Source organism: Osmerus eperlanus, chromosome 19, assembly GCF_963692335.1.
Source record: "Osmerus eperlanus chromosome 19, fOsmEpe2.1, whole genome shotgun sequence".
Lineage (NCBI taxonomy): Eukaryota > Metazoa > Chordata > Actinopteri > Osmeriformes > Osmeridae > Osmerus > Osmerus eperlanus.
In genome coordinates, this window is record NC_085036.1 from 4,416,559 (window position 1) to 4,431,280 (window position 14,722).

The following is a 14,722-nucleotide window of genomic DNA, read 5'->3' on the forward strand; positions in this document are numbered from 1 at the left end:
ACTGCCGATAGAGTCGTATTTCTGACCGCATAGACATATAAAGGACATCTCTGATTTCGACAGAGTCTTGGGTCTCGGAAAATATCCTTATATTTTGGATTGGACGTATAGTTTTGCGTCTAGGTCAACTTGTTTGAGGTGTGGATGCTAGGTAAATGTTCGTTTTTCTCTCTGCCTAGCTCGTTAGCTATCACAGCTGCGCCATCACCGTGGCAACCAAACAAACAAGCACCAGGAAAGCAAAAGGAACACGTTTTTGAAACTGCAGGTAGTCTATTTCTGACTGCACAGACATATAAAGAATATCTCTGGTTTCGGCAGAGTCTTGGGTCTCGGAAAATATCCTTATATTTTGGATTGGACGTACAGTTTTGCGTCTAGGTTATCTTGTTTGAGGTGTGGATTCTAGCTACATTTCTCTTATTCTCTGCCCTCAGCGCGTTAGCAATCATAGCTGCACCATCACCGTAACGACAGACACGCACCACTCAGTCTCTCACACAGGTGATTGGTACGTTTACTTGACCATGAGAAACACGATTACTAGCAATTGTCGGTTTATGCCAATAATACGATTACTCCGTTTACATGTGTAATTAGTTATGCGATTACTCAATAAACGTGTCTACATGATTCTTTTTTATTAATCGTTGTATGCTCCACGGACAACTTGCACCATCATCCTTCTGCAACAAAGTGTCGCCGTGTCTTCCTGTATCGGCTCTACTGCTGTATGTTTCATTCCATCAACACATTGAATCCTACTAAGAAAGCCGAGTAAACGCACTCAATGGTAGGCTACATCTGCTACTGCTATTACTATCCCAACTATAATTTCAGCTGTTAAAACGATAATATTCTTGTTCCGACTAGCTAGCCTACTTCTACTGTTTAACAGTTCAGCTTTCAGCTTCTCCCGCATTGTAGGCTATTTTAGCTCTTAGCTTTGTTAAGATGATGCAGATGATGCAGTTCAGCTTCCACACTGCCTCTTTTGTGTCACTCACACATTTTTGAAATTCATTTCAGCTTGCGGGTATTTTCTCATTTCTCACTTTTATACTTTTTAAAATATAAAGGTTTTTGTGCAAATTATTCTCCCTTTAAAAGTAATGGTAAATCCTTTCAAATCATTGTTGGAATGCTGCTCCAGCCCCTTTCAAAAATACCTTTCGGTTGCTTTGAAGCTTCAGCTTATAACCTTCTACTAAATTTTCACTATTTTCAGCTTTTTTAGCATGGTCAGCTATCCCCATTCAGGTTTTCAGCATTCTCACTGCTGTTTCACAGGAACAGCCTTTTCTAGTTATTATTGTTTTTACTTTATTTCCAGTCTGTCTCCCTTTCCCCCTTCATAGCTAATAACCTCAGTGCTGGTAAGGCCACTAGCGACTTATCCATAGCCGGTCTCTGTAGTTTTTCTCACCCTAGTAGCCTACAGAGAGTGCGGTGTGTTTGTAGTGGAACTCTTAATTGCTTGGTCACGTATCACGAGTGTCGTGAATATTGTAGTGCATTTTCCCTGAATTTAAACACATGTTATTGAGTGTGCACAAGACCACGTGTGTTATAGAGACCTACAGACCTGGCCTGACATCAGTTCTTCTAGTGGCCCATTGCCGAGGTTCCCCAGCCCCCATACTGTCCATGTATGTTATTATTATTTTCTTTATCTGGTGACCAACCAACTCCACTGTTGTGCAATATTTATTAATAAAGATTATTTTTATACTTTCTCCAAAATAAACTGTGCAATAGCATTATTGAGTTCCCCTTGCTCAGATATAAATTAGCCCACTTCAAGGGGTGGCGTAGTCAACTGGCCTGAGAGGGCGCTACATGTGGATTCTAGCTACATTTCTGTTATTCGCTCTGCCCTCAGCGCGTTAGCAATCGTAGCTGCACCATCACCGTGGCAACCAAACAGACACGCGCCACTCAGTCTCTTACACAGGTGATTGGTATAGCTTAGTGGAGACACAAGACAAGCTATTCAGTCAACTCGTCTCATTAAAAGATAAGAGCACCTACTAATTCTGCAGATGCTGCTAATATCTCTTTTACTAACTACTATTGCTAATGGAACTGTTGTTCTACTACTAGCCTAGAGAAACCCGATTACTAGCAATTGTCGGTTTATGCCAATAATACGATTACTGCGTTTACATGTGTAATTAGTTATGCGATTACTCAATAAAAGCGTCTACATGATTCTTTTTATTAATTGTTGTATGCTCCACGGACAAAACTTGCACCACCATCATCCTTCTGCAACAAAGTGTCGCCGTGTCTTCCATCAACACATTGAATCCTACTAAGAAAGCCGAGTAAACGCGCTCAATGGTAGGCTACATCTGCTACTGCTATTACTATCCCAACTATAATTTCACCTGTTAAAACTATAATATTTTTTTACGACTAGCTAGCCTACTTCTGTTTAACAGTTCAGCTTTCAGCTTCTCTCGACCAAGGTACGACGTCGCGGCAACGTTGTCCACGGGTCTAAAAATAACGTAACCAGCCGACCAAGGTACGACGTCGTGGCAACGTTGTCCATGGGACCAACTGGCAACATTCCCTTTATAACGTTGCTACGACGTTGCCACGACGTTGCCAGAAGGTAACGTCGCGGGTTACCAACTGAGCACTTCATGTGTTAGCTGGGTTGTAGGCTATTTAAGCTCATAGCTTTGTTAGATGATGCAGTTCAGCTTCCACACTGCCTCTTTTGTGTGACTCACACATTTTTTAAATTCATTTCAGCTTGCGGGTATTTTCTCATTTCTGTATTTTCAGCAATAAAAAAAAATCATCTTTCAGCATTCCAACGCATTTTCTACAAGAAATGCACTTTCTAGTTTTCTTTTAACCTTCGCAATGTGGGGGTCTGAGACAGCGGGAACCCAACGGTTCAAAGAAAATGCTTCACTTTGTTTTTGTATGCGGTAAAGTTGTCGCAATACGACGGTGGGTCACAATGACTGATGGGTGAGAATGACCCGAAGATAACACAAGGGTTAAACTGCTCTCTCCCTGATTTCGGATGCTTTGCTCTGAACAATATGAACACATTAAGTTGATGTATGCACTCATGTTAACACACATTAAGAACAACACTTGAGAATCTATAGCATTAATACATGTTTAAACGGTTTCTTATTTTTGTCTTACTTCCTGCTTGTTTGTTGGCGACTAACTGAATACTTTTATATCAGCTTTCAATCTGTCTGACACTCATCAGATCCGCAGAAGTTGAACCATTGTTACTTTGGGTGCATTCAGTCATGTGGAATATCCTTTACTTCCACAAGGTGGGGTAGTTACTCTACTATACAGGGTAATTATTATATACTCTAGTGACACTGACAGATAAATTGGCCTTCCAGAGTTTCCATGTCTATCGTATAGTATCTATACTATGATGCAAGGAATGTCTGTGTGTGTGTGTGTGTGTGTGCACGCGTGCATGCATGCAAGTTCTATAGTGGGATTTCTGTGGAACGAATATCTAGAGAACCGGGCGCTGTGCAAAGTTTTAAATTTGCAGGTGTCTTCCTCAACACCCAAGGATGTGCGGTGCCTCTTTTGAACCATTGTTTTTTTGGATGAGCGCTTCATGTGTCCGAAAGAAAAGAAAAATGCCTAAAAGGTTACATGTGTGTTGCATGACTGATGGCCTACTTAATGTAAAAATAAGGAAACTGACTGGGTGATGAGAAGAAGGATACTGATTGGAAGAGGACGAGAGCCATGTTGACTTACACATTAAGTTGTCTTTAGTTTCATCTCCTATTTTATATCACAGGTCGGTAAATATGCCTTAAATAGCTCATAACAGCATTGAGCAGAGCTGCACTACAGTAAGCGATTGTGACATGGATCTTGCGAGCCGCAAACGGGCATGTGAAAAAAATACTTCTGAATTTAACCTACTCAGTCCATTGTTGGTGTCAAAACAATTCATACAAACACCTACAATGGATTACTTGCAAGAACCCACAACTCCAAATCCTCAGATCTCTAGCCTACATATCTGTCAGTAAACATGTCGGTGCCATCAAAATGATTCCTTGTGTCATTGTTAACAAACACGATAATCAAAATGTTTAACCATGTTGTCAATAGGCTATAACAGATTACTCTTAAGTATGTTCTAATGTAAGGTTTTTATGAGAATGATAGGTAAGACTGTTCAACTGAAAATTAACAACCTTTACATATTGCAATTTCTAATGTAATCTAACAGAAAACTATTATAGGCTACATAAATCTGCATGAATGTACAAAAGCATTTGTTCGAATGAGTAATTGGTTTTATAATATGAATAAATGACTGGAGGTTGAACAAGATTTTTTGAGAATTTGGATTGTGATCTGAGAAAAGTAGGTACAGAAGCAACTGATAAAAACTGCAGCTGCATAACAGGCCCAAAAATCATGAGCACTGCACTAGCTATATAATTCCGCAAATCTCTGTGTTTGTGTGTCACAGATATCTTCATCATCGACTGCAGGTTATGTAACATCTGTGTAACAAGACTATGGACTACAGTTGATGAAGGTGTGAGTGGGTAGAACATGGAGAGATGGGTGTTCTTGTTCATATGGAATTGGATACTAGTAGGGTGGTAGTCTCTCTAGCAACACAGAATTGATTAAAGATTTTTACAGCAGTCAGCATTGCTTCCTCTGCACTTCCAAGTTAACAGTCTTTTCTCTCACTGAAGCTTGGCTCTCGTACTCTGTGAAGCACGCCATGTACCCACACCCCCTCTATCTTAACACAGCCAAGCGTGTCAAGGTGCTAATGATCTCTCTTTCCCCAAAAAAACTACATCTGACATTACTCATCACCAAGTGAAATGACTGCCTTTTGGACAATAGCCACTGGGTGGATAGGGTGATATACCGAGCTGTCTTTCATATTGTCTCTATTGTCACAAGCTAGTTATTCTTCTCACTCTGTCTTCCTGGGAGCTAAGAAAACAGTGGAATGAGGATTCATGATAGCTGCAGACTCATTCTCTGGCTTGAACCCTGGAAGTGCTTTCTGTCTCACCTTGAGACCCAGACCTACCGCAGACATGTTTTTTGCACTGGTTCAGTCGTTTGAGAGACTATGTCCTCTTCTGTAAATCATTGTTCTCTGAAAATATATGTAATGTTATTTAATATGTTACGGAATATACTGTTTAATATTGTTTACATTTAGACAGCAAAAAAAGCTATATGACTTAACGCAGGCCTGTATTATCTCTAAGTGCTGGACATACATTATATTGACATATAGAAGTAAATTGGAAGGACGGGGTGCATAATCACAGGGTCCCTGATAGCATCAAGTTTTTTTTGTAGAGCGGAAAGTGTTGTCACCCCATGCGACAGTGTTAGTAGTGACTGAGTGTGCGGTGTAGCTGTGTATGAATATTAAACCATTAGGAAGCTTTGAGTCTGGGTGATGCTCTGAGTTGTGTGTTTGCGCACACTTGTCTCTGAGAGATTCATTCAAAGACTTTGCTGCCCTTATGATTGTTCCCACAAGCCCATAATAGACTATGTGGGCTGGAGTTTGTTTGCATTTCCTTCAGAGATTCAAAGGCATGTCCTTTATAATGGTAGGGGAAACACTGCATACGATAAACATAACAATTTTAAACATAAAAAGTAGAAAATGTACAAGTATAAATAATTCCAAACAATACTATACAGTGTAAATATAAAATAAGAAAAAATAAATACGAAATTAATAGTGCAATATGACTGGTAGATATGTCGATGACGTTCAATTTAGTGATTTTATGCAATGTGCAATAAAGTGATTTTTTTTACATACTTTGTGAAAAGAAGCAGATTTTTTCTTTTCAGCAGCCAAAATCCTAGTCTGACAAGATATAAGGGCCAACGCCCCCCCCCCCCCCCCCGTCCCCCCTGGAAGGTCAAGTACATAATTTTTTTTTTTAAACGCCAGATTGTGGTTATATAACGCCAGATCACAAAATAATTCATTTAAGGTTACCTTTCCTATAAAACAGGTCTATGGCCTTATGTTATTTATCTTATTTACACGACGGCATGTCATTTCTGTCTGTACATGGTCGGGAGACCATGTCTCTACATGGTCGCCCCCCCCCCCCAAGCTGTAAACCTAGGGGAAACACTGCACCTTCCTGCCACAGTAAATTATTTGTTTGTGTAAACTTATTTGGCGAATAAACCTGATTCTAATTAGCATTGTAAGAAACAATTACCAACTACAGAAAGGCAATGTTGGTTTAAGGTTGTATACTGGGCAATGGTCTCAGAGAAGCCTTTCATTTGCATACATGAAGACCCCAGCTGTCACAACTCCAGTTTAGTACATCATTATCAGAGTAATCTGTGGGGCATATCAAAGTGCCTTGTGTGTACTCAAGAGAGTCATCATCCCCTCTGCAAGCACAGGGGAAAACCCTGGTGTGATGCAACACCAGCAATCACATCCACACTCAGCTACCAGCTACAAACACACGCACACACAAACACAGCATTCTGCCTCTTACTTTAATTGGTCATGTCTATGCGACGCGTCGGTAGCCTGAATCAAGTTCACAGGTAACATATAAATGACTGATTAGATCCACACAGAGTGGAAAGAACATGTGTGCATTTGTGCACCTGCATATGCCATTGAGACACATCCCAAGCTACGAAAGAGCACAGCTTATTTCAAGACTTGTTTCACAATACCTCTTGTAGCAATATTGTGGCAACAGTTCCCAGAATCATCTATTGTAAACTTTGTTTTATTACATTTGACCTTGCATATCCTTCATGCCTCTCCAGATAAGGTATGACGTGTTGGGCTGAACAGTTGATGTTGTGTAGTTGAATATATGATCTTAGATGCTTGGTGTGTCTATAATCATAAAGACATGAACTATATCTCTCTCGGGAACTGGGAGACAAAACCCCTCCCTAAACAAACTGTTTAAACATTAACTGATCTGGCCTTGTGAAGTGAGACCTCTGGTGATGTTGTTTCCTTCATTCGTATATGCTGAATGCTGCATAACCTCGCGCCTATCTGTGTGTGTCGCGGTTTCGGTTTGACTCATTAACGTGACTTGGCGATGGACTCCAACCCCACCACAGCAGAGTACGAATCGTTCTGTGCAATGCGCACATGCTTCTCTGAAGGAGTTGTAAAGTCAAATTAGTTTTGAGGAACCATCCTTTATTGTGCAAGTGATCAGTTTGAGAGTTTTTCAGTGATAATCTTCTGTCTTTAAAACGTGATTCAAGACCATCAGGTAAAATTCAGATGAAGACTTACTTATGTACACAACCCTTTTCATAATATGTCAGCTGAGGAAGTGGTGCACATCTCCACATCCAGGAGGGGTGTCATCAGGCCCCAGTAGAGCTTGACAGACTCATCAAGTTCATCTTTTAATATCCTGTGCTAGATGTTGGCCTCTGAAAACTCATCAACACTAAAGCACATTTATTTCTTAAGGGACAAATACTGAAAGGCAGCAATGCAATATTACGTGGCTTCATCCATTTACTTCCTCTTTGAATGAGCTATAATAACTTACTTTGTAAAAGTAGGATGCTGAGTATAATCTAACAAAAGGAATGGGAGATGCTGACGTGCTAATGGCAAAAAAGGCAATTGAGAACATTTTGAAACAGTGAAGAAATCAAATAGAGGAAGAGAATTGACTTGTTCATGTCATGTTCTCTGGACTTTGCACTTGCGGTCAGTGTGGTGTGGCCTAAGTAATATCCTTGCCAACCTTGGAAACCACAAGTCTTTTCATAAGACACTAGGCGATTACATTAGACACATTTTCAGACCAGTTTTAGGTAATCAGACAAATGTAAGTTGTCTTTCCACAAGATAACTGGAGTCAGCAAGTAATTCCAACCAGTGTTGCAGAGTTGGGTCTTCCTCATGGTAACTTGAGGAATATGTCTTGCCAAAGCGTGAGGATAGTGGTGGGTTTACTCATTCTCCTTAAACCCATTGAACGCTTTGTATGATCACATCAGCTAATTTAAACCCATTGATGCAAGTCAATGATTCACCTAGCCTGGGTTTCCCATAGGTGCTGACCAAAGCTGTTTGTCGAAACAAACATTTCAAATTCCCAAGAGCATAAGTACATGTGTATTAATTCATAATGCACATACATTGTTTCAATTAGGAACTTCACATAAATCAACCAATACTTGTCCTTTTTCATCATCATTGTTTTTGTTTGTGCCTTGTGATTGGAGGACTAGAACAAGCTCCACCCCCATCTTGGGAGTTTAGGGCAGACTTATGGGATGTGGTGCTGGGGGTGAGGATCTCAGAGAAGGAGCTGTTGTCTTTGCTCAATAAACCCTCTTTCAGTTTCAGCCCGAGGGAAGCTACTATTCACTAGTTAAGATGGTTGGAGCCCTGCCACTATAAACAAACAAGAACCAACCTGATCTGTTTTGATCAGATATAGTCTGACTTCTTTCCAGTTTTAACTCGCTCAGATGTAGTGGGGGAAGTCTGTATTTTATGCTTTGTACCTGAGGTAACTGCAGGTCTTAATAATTACTCATTCTTGTAACAAGTAACATTTACAGTTACAAAGTAAGTTGCGACAAACAAGATTATTGTAATAGGCTTGTTTTTCCTAGTGCTCTGACGTCTTATTCCAGTACCAATTAAATGGACATTGCTTGCCATTCATCAAGACATAGTGATACATTTACATTTATTCATTTAGCAGACGCTTTTATCCAAAGCGACTTCCAAGAGAGAGAGCTTTACAAAGTGCATAGGTCACTGATAACAACAAGATAGCCCCCAAAAACATTGCGGGTAGCCAAAACATAAAGCACATATTGTGAACAACCAAAATAAGTGCCAAAGGGAAGAACCACAAGAGCATGTAGTTAAACAAGTTACAATTAAACAACATGAATCTCTATAAGTGCAAGTGTACCTGTAGAAAAGCAAGCAACAGTAAAAAACATATTTCAACTATTTAAATCAGTTACCACAACTAACAAGAGCAGCAAGGCTCTAAGCAAGAGTCATTGTGATCCTTGAGGAAACTAACATGGGGTCCAGCAAACCATTCCGAAGTACCCTTGTACTCCCGGAACAAGTGTGTCTTGAGCCTTTTCTTGAAGGTGGGGAGACAGTCAATGTCTCTGATGGATGTGGGGAGTTGGTTCCACCACTGGGGGGCCAGACAGGAGAAGAGCTTGTGTTGGGACCGAGTGCTCTTGAGCGGTGGGACCACCAGGCGGTTGTCTGAAGAAGACCGTAGGTGGCGGGTGGGGGTGTAAGGCTGCAGGAGAGACTTGATGTAGTCGGGTGCAGTCCCGTTCACTGCTCGGAAGGTCAGTACCAGGGTGTTGAATCTGATGCGGGCTGTGATGAGTAGCCAGTGGAGGGAGATGAGGAGCGGGGTAACATGGGAGCGTCTGGGTAGATTGTAGACCAGGCGGGCCGCCGCGTTCTGAATCCTCTGGAGAGGGTGGGTTGCGCATGCTTGGAGACCGGCGAGCAGCGAGTTGCAGTAGTCCAACTTGGAGAGGACAAGTGCTTGGACAAGCAGCTGGGTGGAGTGCTCAGACAGGTATCTCCTGATCTTCCGGATGTTGTAGAGGGTGAATCTACACGACCGGGAGACTGCAGCCATGTGGGCTGTGAGGGAGAGCTCGTCATCCATGGTAACCCCAAGGTTCCTGGCAGAGGATGAAGGGGTAACCGTCGCAGATCCCAGGGTGATTGAGAGATACCTTAGTGATGGCATCTGACAGCTTATTGTCGTACGCTTGATATAGCTAATAGGTATTGGCTATGACATTACTCAGTAATAGGTATTTGCTATGACATTAATGAGCAGCAAAAACCCATCCGTCATCTGCCGCTTTTCCAGGGGTCGGGTCGCGGGGGCAGCAACCTAAGCAGGGAGGCCCAGACTTCCCTCTCCCTGGCCACTTCCACCAGCTCTTCCTGGGGGACCCCGAGGCATTCCCAGGCCAGCCGAGAGACATAGTCCCTCCAGCATGTCCTGGGTCTTCCCCGGGGCCTCTTCCCAGTGGGACGTGCCCAGAACACCTCACCAGGGAGGCGTCCAGGAGGCATCCTTATCAGATGCCCGAGCCACCGCAACTGGCCCCTCTCGACGCGGAGGAGCAGCGGTTCTACTCTGAGACCCTCCCGGATGACCGAGCTTCTCACCCTATCTCTAAGGGAGAGCCCGGACACCCTGCGGAGAACTCATTTCAGCCGCTTGTATTCGCGATCTCGTTCTTTCGGTCACTACCCACAGTTCGTGACCATAGGTGAGGGTAGGAACATAGATCGACTGGTAAATAGAGAGCTTCGCCTTTCGACTCAGCTCCTTCTTCACCACGACTGACCGATGCAGAGCCCGCATCACTGCGGACGCTACACCGGTCCGCCTGTCGATCTCGTGCTCCATTCTTCCCTCACTCGTGAACAAGACCCCGAGATACTTGAACTCCTCCGCTTGGGTCAAGATCTCCTCCCCGACCCGGAGATTGCACTCCACCCTTTTCCGGTCGATAACCATGGCCTCAGATTTGGAGGTGCTGATTCCCATCCCAGCCGCTTCGCATTCGGTTGCGAACCGCTCCAGTGTGAGCTGAAGGTCACGGCCCGATGAAGCCATCAGGACCACATCATCCGCAAAAAGCAGCGACCCGATCCTGAGGTCACCAAACCGGAACCCCTCAACGCCCTGGCTGCGCCTAGAAATTCTGTCCATATAAGTTATGAACAGAATCGGTGACAAAGGGCAGCCCTGGCGGAGTCCAACACTCACCGGGAACAAGTTCGACTTACTGCCGGCAATGCGGACTAAACTCTGGCACCGGTCGTACAGGGACCGGACAGCCCCGATCAAGGGATCCGGTACCCCGTACTCTCGGAGCACCCCCCACATGAGCCCCCGAGGGACACGGTCGAACGCCTTTTCCAAATCCACAAAACATGTGTAGACTGGTTGGGCGAACTCCCATGCACCCTCCAGGACCCTCGGCAGGGTCCTGGAGGGTGCATGGGAGTTCGCAGCAAAAACCAAGTATGCAAAAAGCTAACTTTCTATAGCCCTATTACAAAATCATTCACATTTTTTTGTTGTTTCATTTACATTTTGTATGCTGATTTATTGTTATTAAAATCACAGGGCACACCTATAAAACCTGTTTGTCAGTCTGACTACTCCCAAAAAACAAATGAACTTGCATAAAGTCACCATATTTCAGTTTTGATATAACGTTTTCCAAGAAGTGGGCTTCTTGAAAGCATCTGGTGTTTTCTTCTTTGTTTTTCCTCAAATACTCTGTAAATAAAATTTTCTGAGAGAAAGCCCACATGTCCACATACACCCACAGGGATACTCCCCTCCACAATGTATGTAAGCTGCACTCAATAGTCTTGTGTATAGGTTTGTTTAGTCTTTGTCAACTGTATGTTTGAGTGATTTGCATTAGTTTGCATTTGCATGCAGGTGCACATCTGTGTGATGTGTGTGTGTGTTTTGTGTGTTTGAGAATTCCAGACAAGTGTAAACACGTGTATGAGTTTTAAGGTATTCAAACGTGAGTCTGAGTAAATAGAAAAATAGAAAGGTGAGATTTAACCAAAATGAGACTTTGTAAGTGAGAGAGAGACTGAGTGTGACCAAAAGATACAGAGTGGGAGAACGTCGGCATGAGGGAGTTACTCAACCCGCTGTTGGCCTGTGGCCATAAACACATAGCCATACTCTTAGTCAGGGCCAGCATACACATAATTACGTCTGTAATGGTACTGGGGGCTGTTTCTCAGGTAACCATTTTCATATGGGGCTGAGATACTTGCTGGAAAATACTGTAATGCTAGTAGTTAGCACTGTCTTTTGATACTGTGAGTGAAGGTGGGAGGACATTATCTGTCTAAATGTTTATAACACTGATATAATGTCTTTTGTTAGTGCGTAAATTATAGAATTGATCATGTCTATTAAGTATAATGAGTAATGTAATACATAGTACAGTTAATCCTGTGACTTCAAAAGCACAGTACGGTGACACACCAGTCAACTGAATGTTTACTGTACTGTCTGAATTGTACACGTCATATACCAATCTCCCAGTCTCTGAGTAAACATGATCTGTTTGAGCCTGTATAGACAGGACCACTGTTTTTTCATCAGGTGGCCTACTCAGTGCATACAATCTTTCTGTCATCCACACATAGGAAAGATAAATAAGGGATGATTAAGATAGTGTAATCAATGCTATCTGTCTCAAAGTCTATTGTTGTACAAACTATAAAAAATCCACTGACGGTAACGGTCCAAATTTGAAATCAAGTTTCCAGCAAAGTCTACTGCAGGGAAGTATTGAAGTATGGTGTGGAATTCCACTGTGACTGCTTTTAATTTGAGGAGAGCCAGAATCATCACATGGTTTTAAAATGTATTCAGATCAAACTCAACAGTGTGTTGTGTATTTGAGCATACAACATAATTATGACAATAAGCTATACTCAATTCTTAGCTTTCTGCAATATAACCCATTATAACCCAACACCTTATTTATCTTCAGTTTTTTTTCTTGCCAGCTGTTGCCTGTAGACACAGTATGATATTCATTAAATTATGTAACTACGCTAGATGTAGGGGCCTGGAGTCAACACCAACACACACTTATGAAGAGAGACTCCCTAGGCGGTTTGCTTGATTTTGTAACCGTCATCTTGTCTTGTCCTCTGTTGTGGGGGTGGTGTTTTCTCTCGCCCAGATGGCCAGAAATGGCAGATGGAGACTTTAACCTTTATGGCTAACAGACACTCATATGCTGCGGTAGCTTGCTAGCTACCAACCCTTACACCCAGACTTAGTGTAAGGTCTGCTGTGTAGAGAATATAATGTGAGTGAGGTCATCAGATAGTTGGTGTGGAGTCTGTTGTGCTCCCTAAATCTTCCACCAAGTTCTCTTTCCATAGAAATAACTTTACTTTCATCCATACCAAAGTCTGGCATTTTGGAAAAAAGGTTGTTTATTCTGGCTGTCCCTGCAACTAAGAAGCTTCCCAATAGCATTATGTTGTCACCCCAATGCTTCTCTGTAGGGACAGTATTGGCAAGGTGATGAGTAGTACTTTCGGGCAAATTTGTTACTTTGATATAAAATATGTTTGCCCGTTTCTGCATTATTATTGATAGTGACAGGGTATGTAGAGAAACAGGAAAGGCAGGGGAGATAAAGAGGGGATGACATGCAGTAAATGTCCCTGGCTGGAATCGATCCCGGGCCACTGTTGTAAGGCATTAGCCTATGTGGTTTGCGTTCTATCAGGTGAGCCACCAGGACGCCCCGTAGCACACATTTTCAACATCCTCTAGACCAAGCCTACTTCATGTTGGAATGTGGCAAGAGCTCCATAAACTCAGAACAGAAGGACCAGGCAGTGGAACACTGGAGCTGGGAGAATGCAATCCTTTCTTTGGCGCCTTCCGTCAGGGCTACTTGCTGTCTCTTTGTCAGTTCTAAAGTGCAGGCAAAACAGACTGGTCCTAGTCTCTTTTTCTTGGTTGGTGCCATGAAGAGCCAAGCCCAAGTTGGCTGGAATGTTGACAGGGCCTGAGGAGGACTGGTATGACTCTGATGTCTTGGAACATTTCTCCTTTTTATCAAAGCTATTCTCCCCTCTGCTCCCGACTCTCTGGAAAATGCATGGCATTTAGCGTCAGTGGGCAGGACTCTGATACACAATTTACATTCGACAACCTTCCAACTCACACTCATGGGACCCCACTCCTGGACTTATGATGGCAACAGCCCAGGAAGGCTGCAAGTAGCAGAGGTGGTTAAACTAGGGGCTGGCTCACCATGGGGTGCCACATGACTGTGGTGCCTGCAGATCTGTCCTTGGTGCTGACTCACCTTGACCTCTCTAGCTTTCTGGAGCTGCTAATGGTTCTTATTTTCTAGCTCCCTGCTGGCAAACTGCGCCATTGGGAACTTCCAGTGCCACTTCCAGAGCTAGTAATTCAGTTTTAAACTTTGAATATTTATCATGATCAATAATCATCATTGTTTCATCTGTTCAATGATTGGGTATTGTGTGTGTAGATCAAAATCGCTTTAATTGACAACAGCAGTTTTTTAAGTGTCTTTATCTGAGAATGTATTTATTTAATACTCATTCAGAAATCAGCAGTCCAATCCTTTACTTGAGAACAGTATGTTATGTTATATGTTAATGCAGTGATCACAATGTGATGTAGGCTGCACACATGGACCGTCATGTGTTTGTATACAGCCGTCACCTCTCAGTAGCCTCAGCATGTTTGCGTTAAGGTTGTGTGTAGGTGTGTGTTTCACACGAGTTGGATCTTGTTTGCGCCTGTCACTTGGGAACCCGCCCACACTCTGGCTATGAGCCCACAGGTTATGTTTCTCACAGACACTAAACTATTGTGGGTTTCCTTTATCTGCTATTTGCAAGCACCTGCCATGCTAATTCACCACCAAGCACTTGAGCTGGCTGACTGGCTTTTTATTCATTCAGCTTTTATTCCAATTATTTATTTGTAACGTTTATATACTTTTGCTACAAAATGTTAAAATGTGCCATATACACTTGATTACCACATCCTGTCATTTTGACCGTAGATGACACAATACCAATCTGTACTTTGTGTACTATAAGGTTGAGCAATGGGGTGTGTAT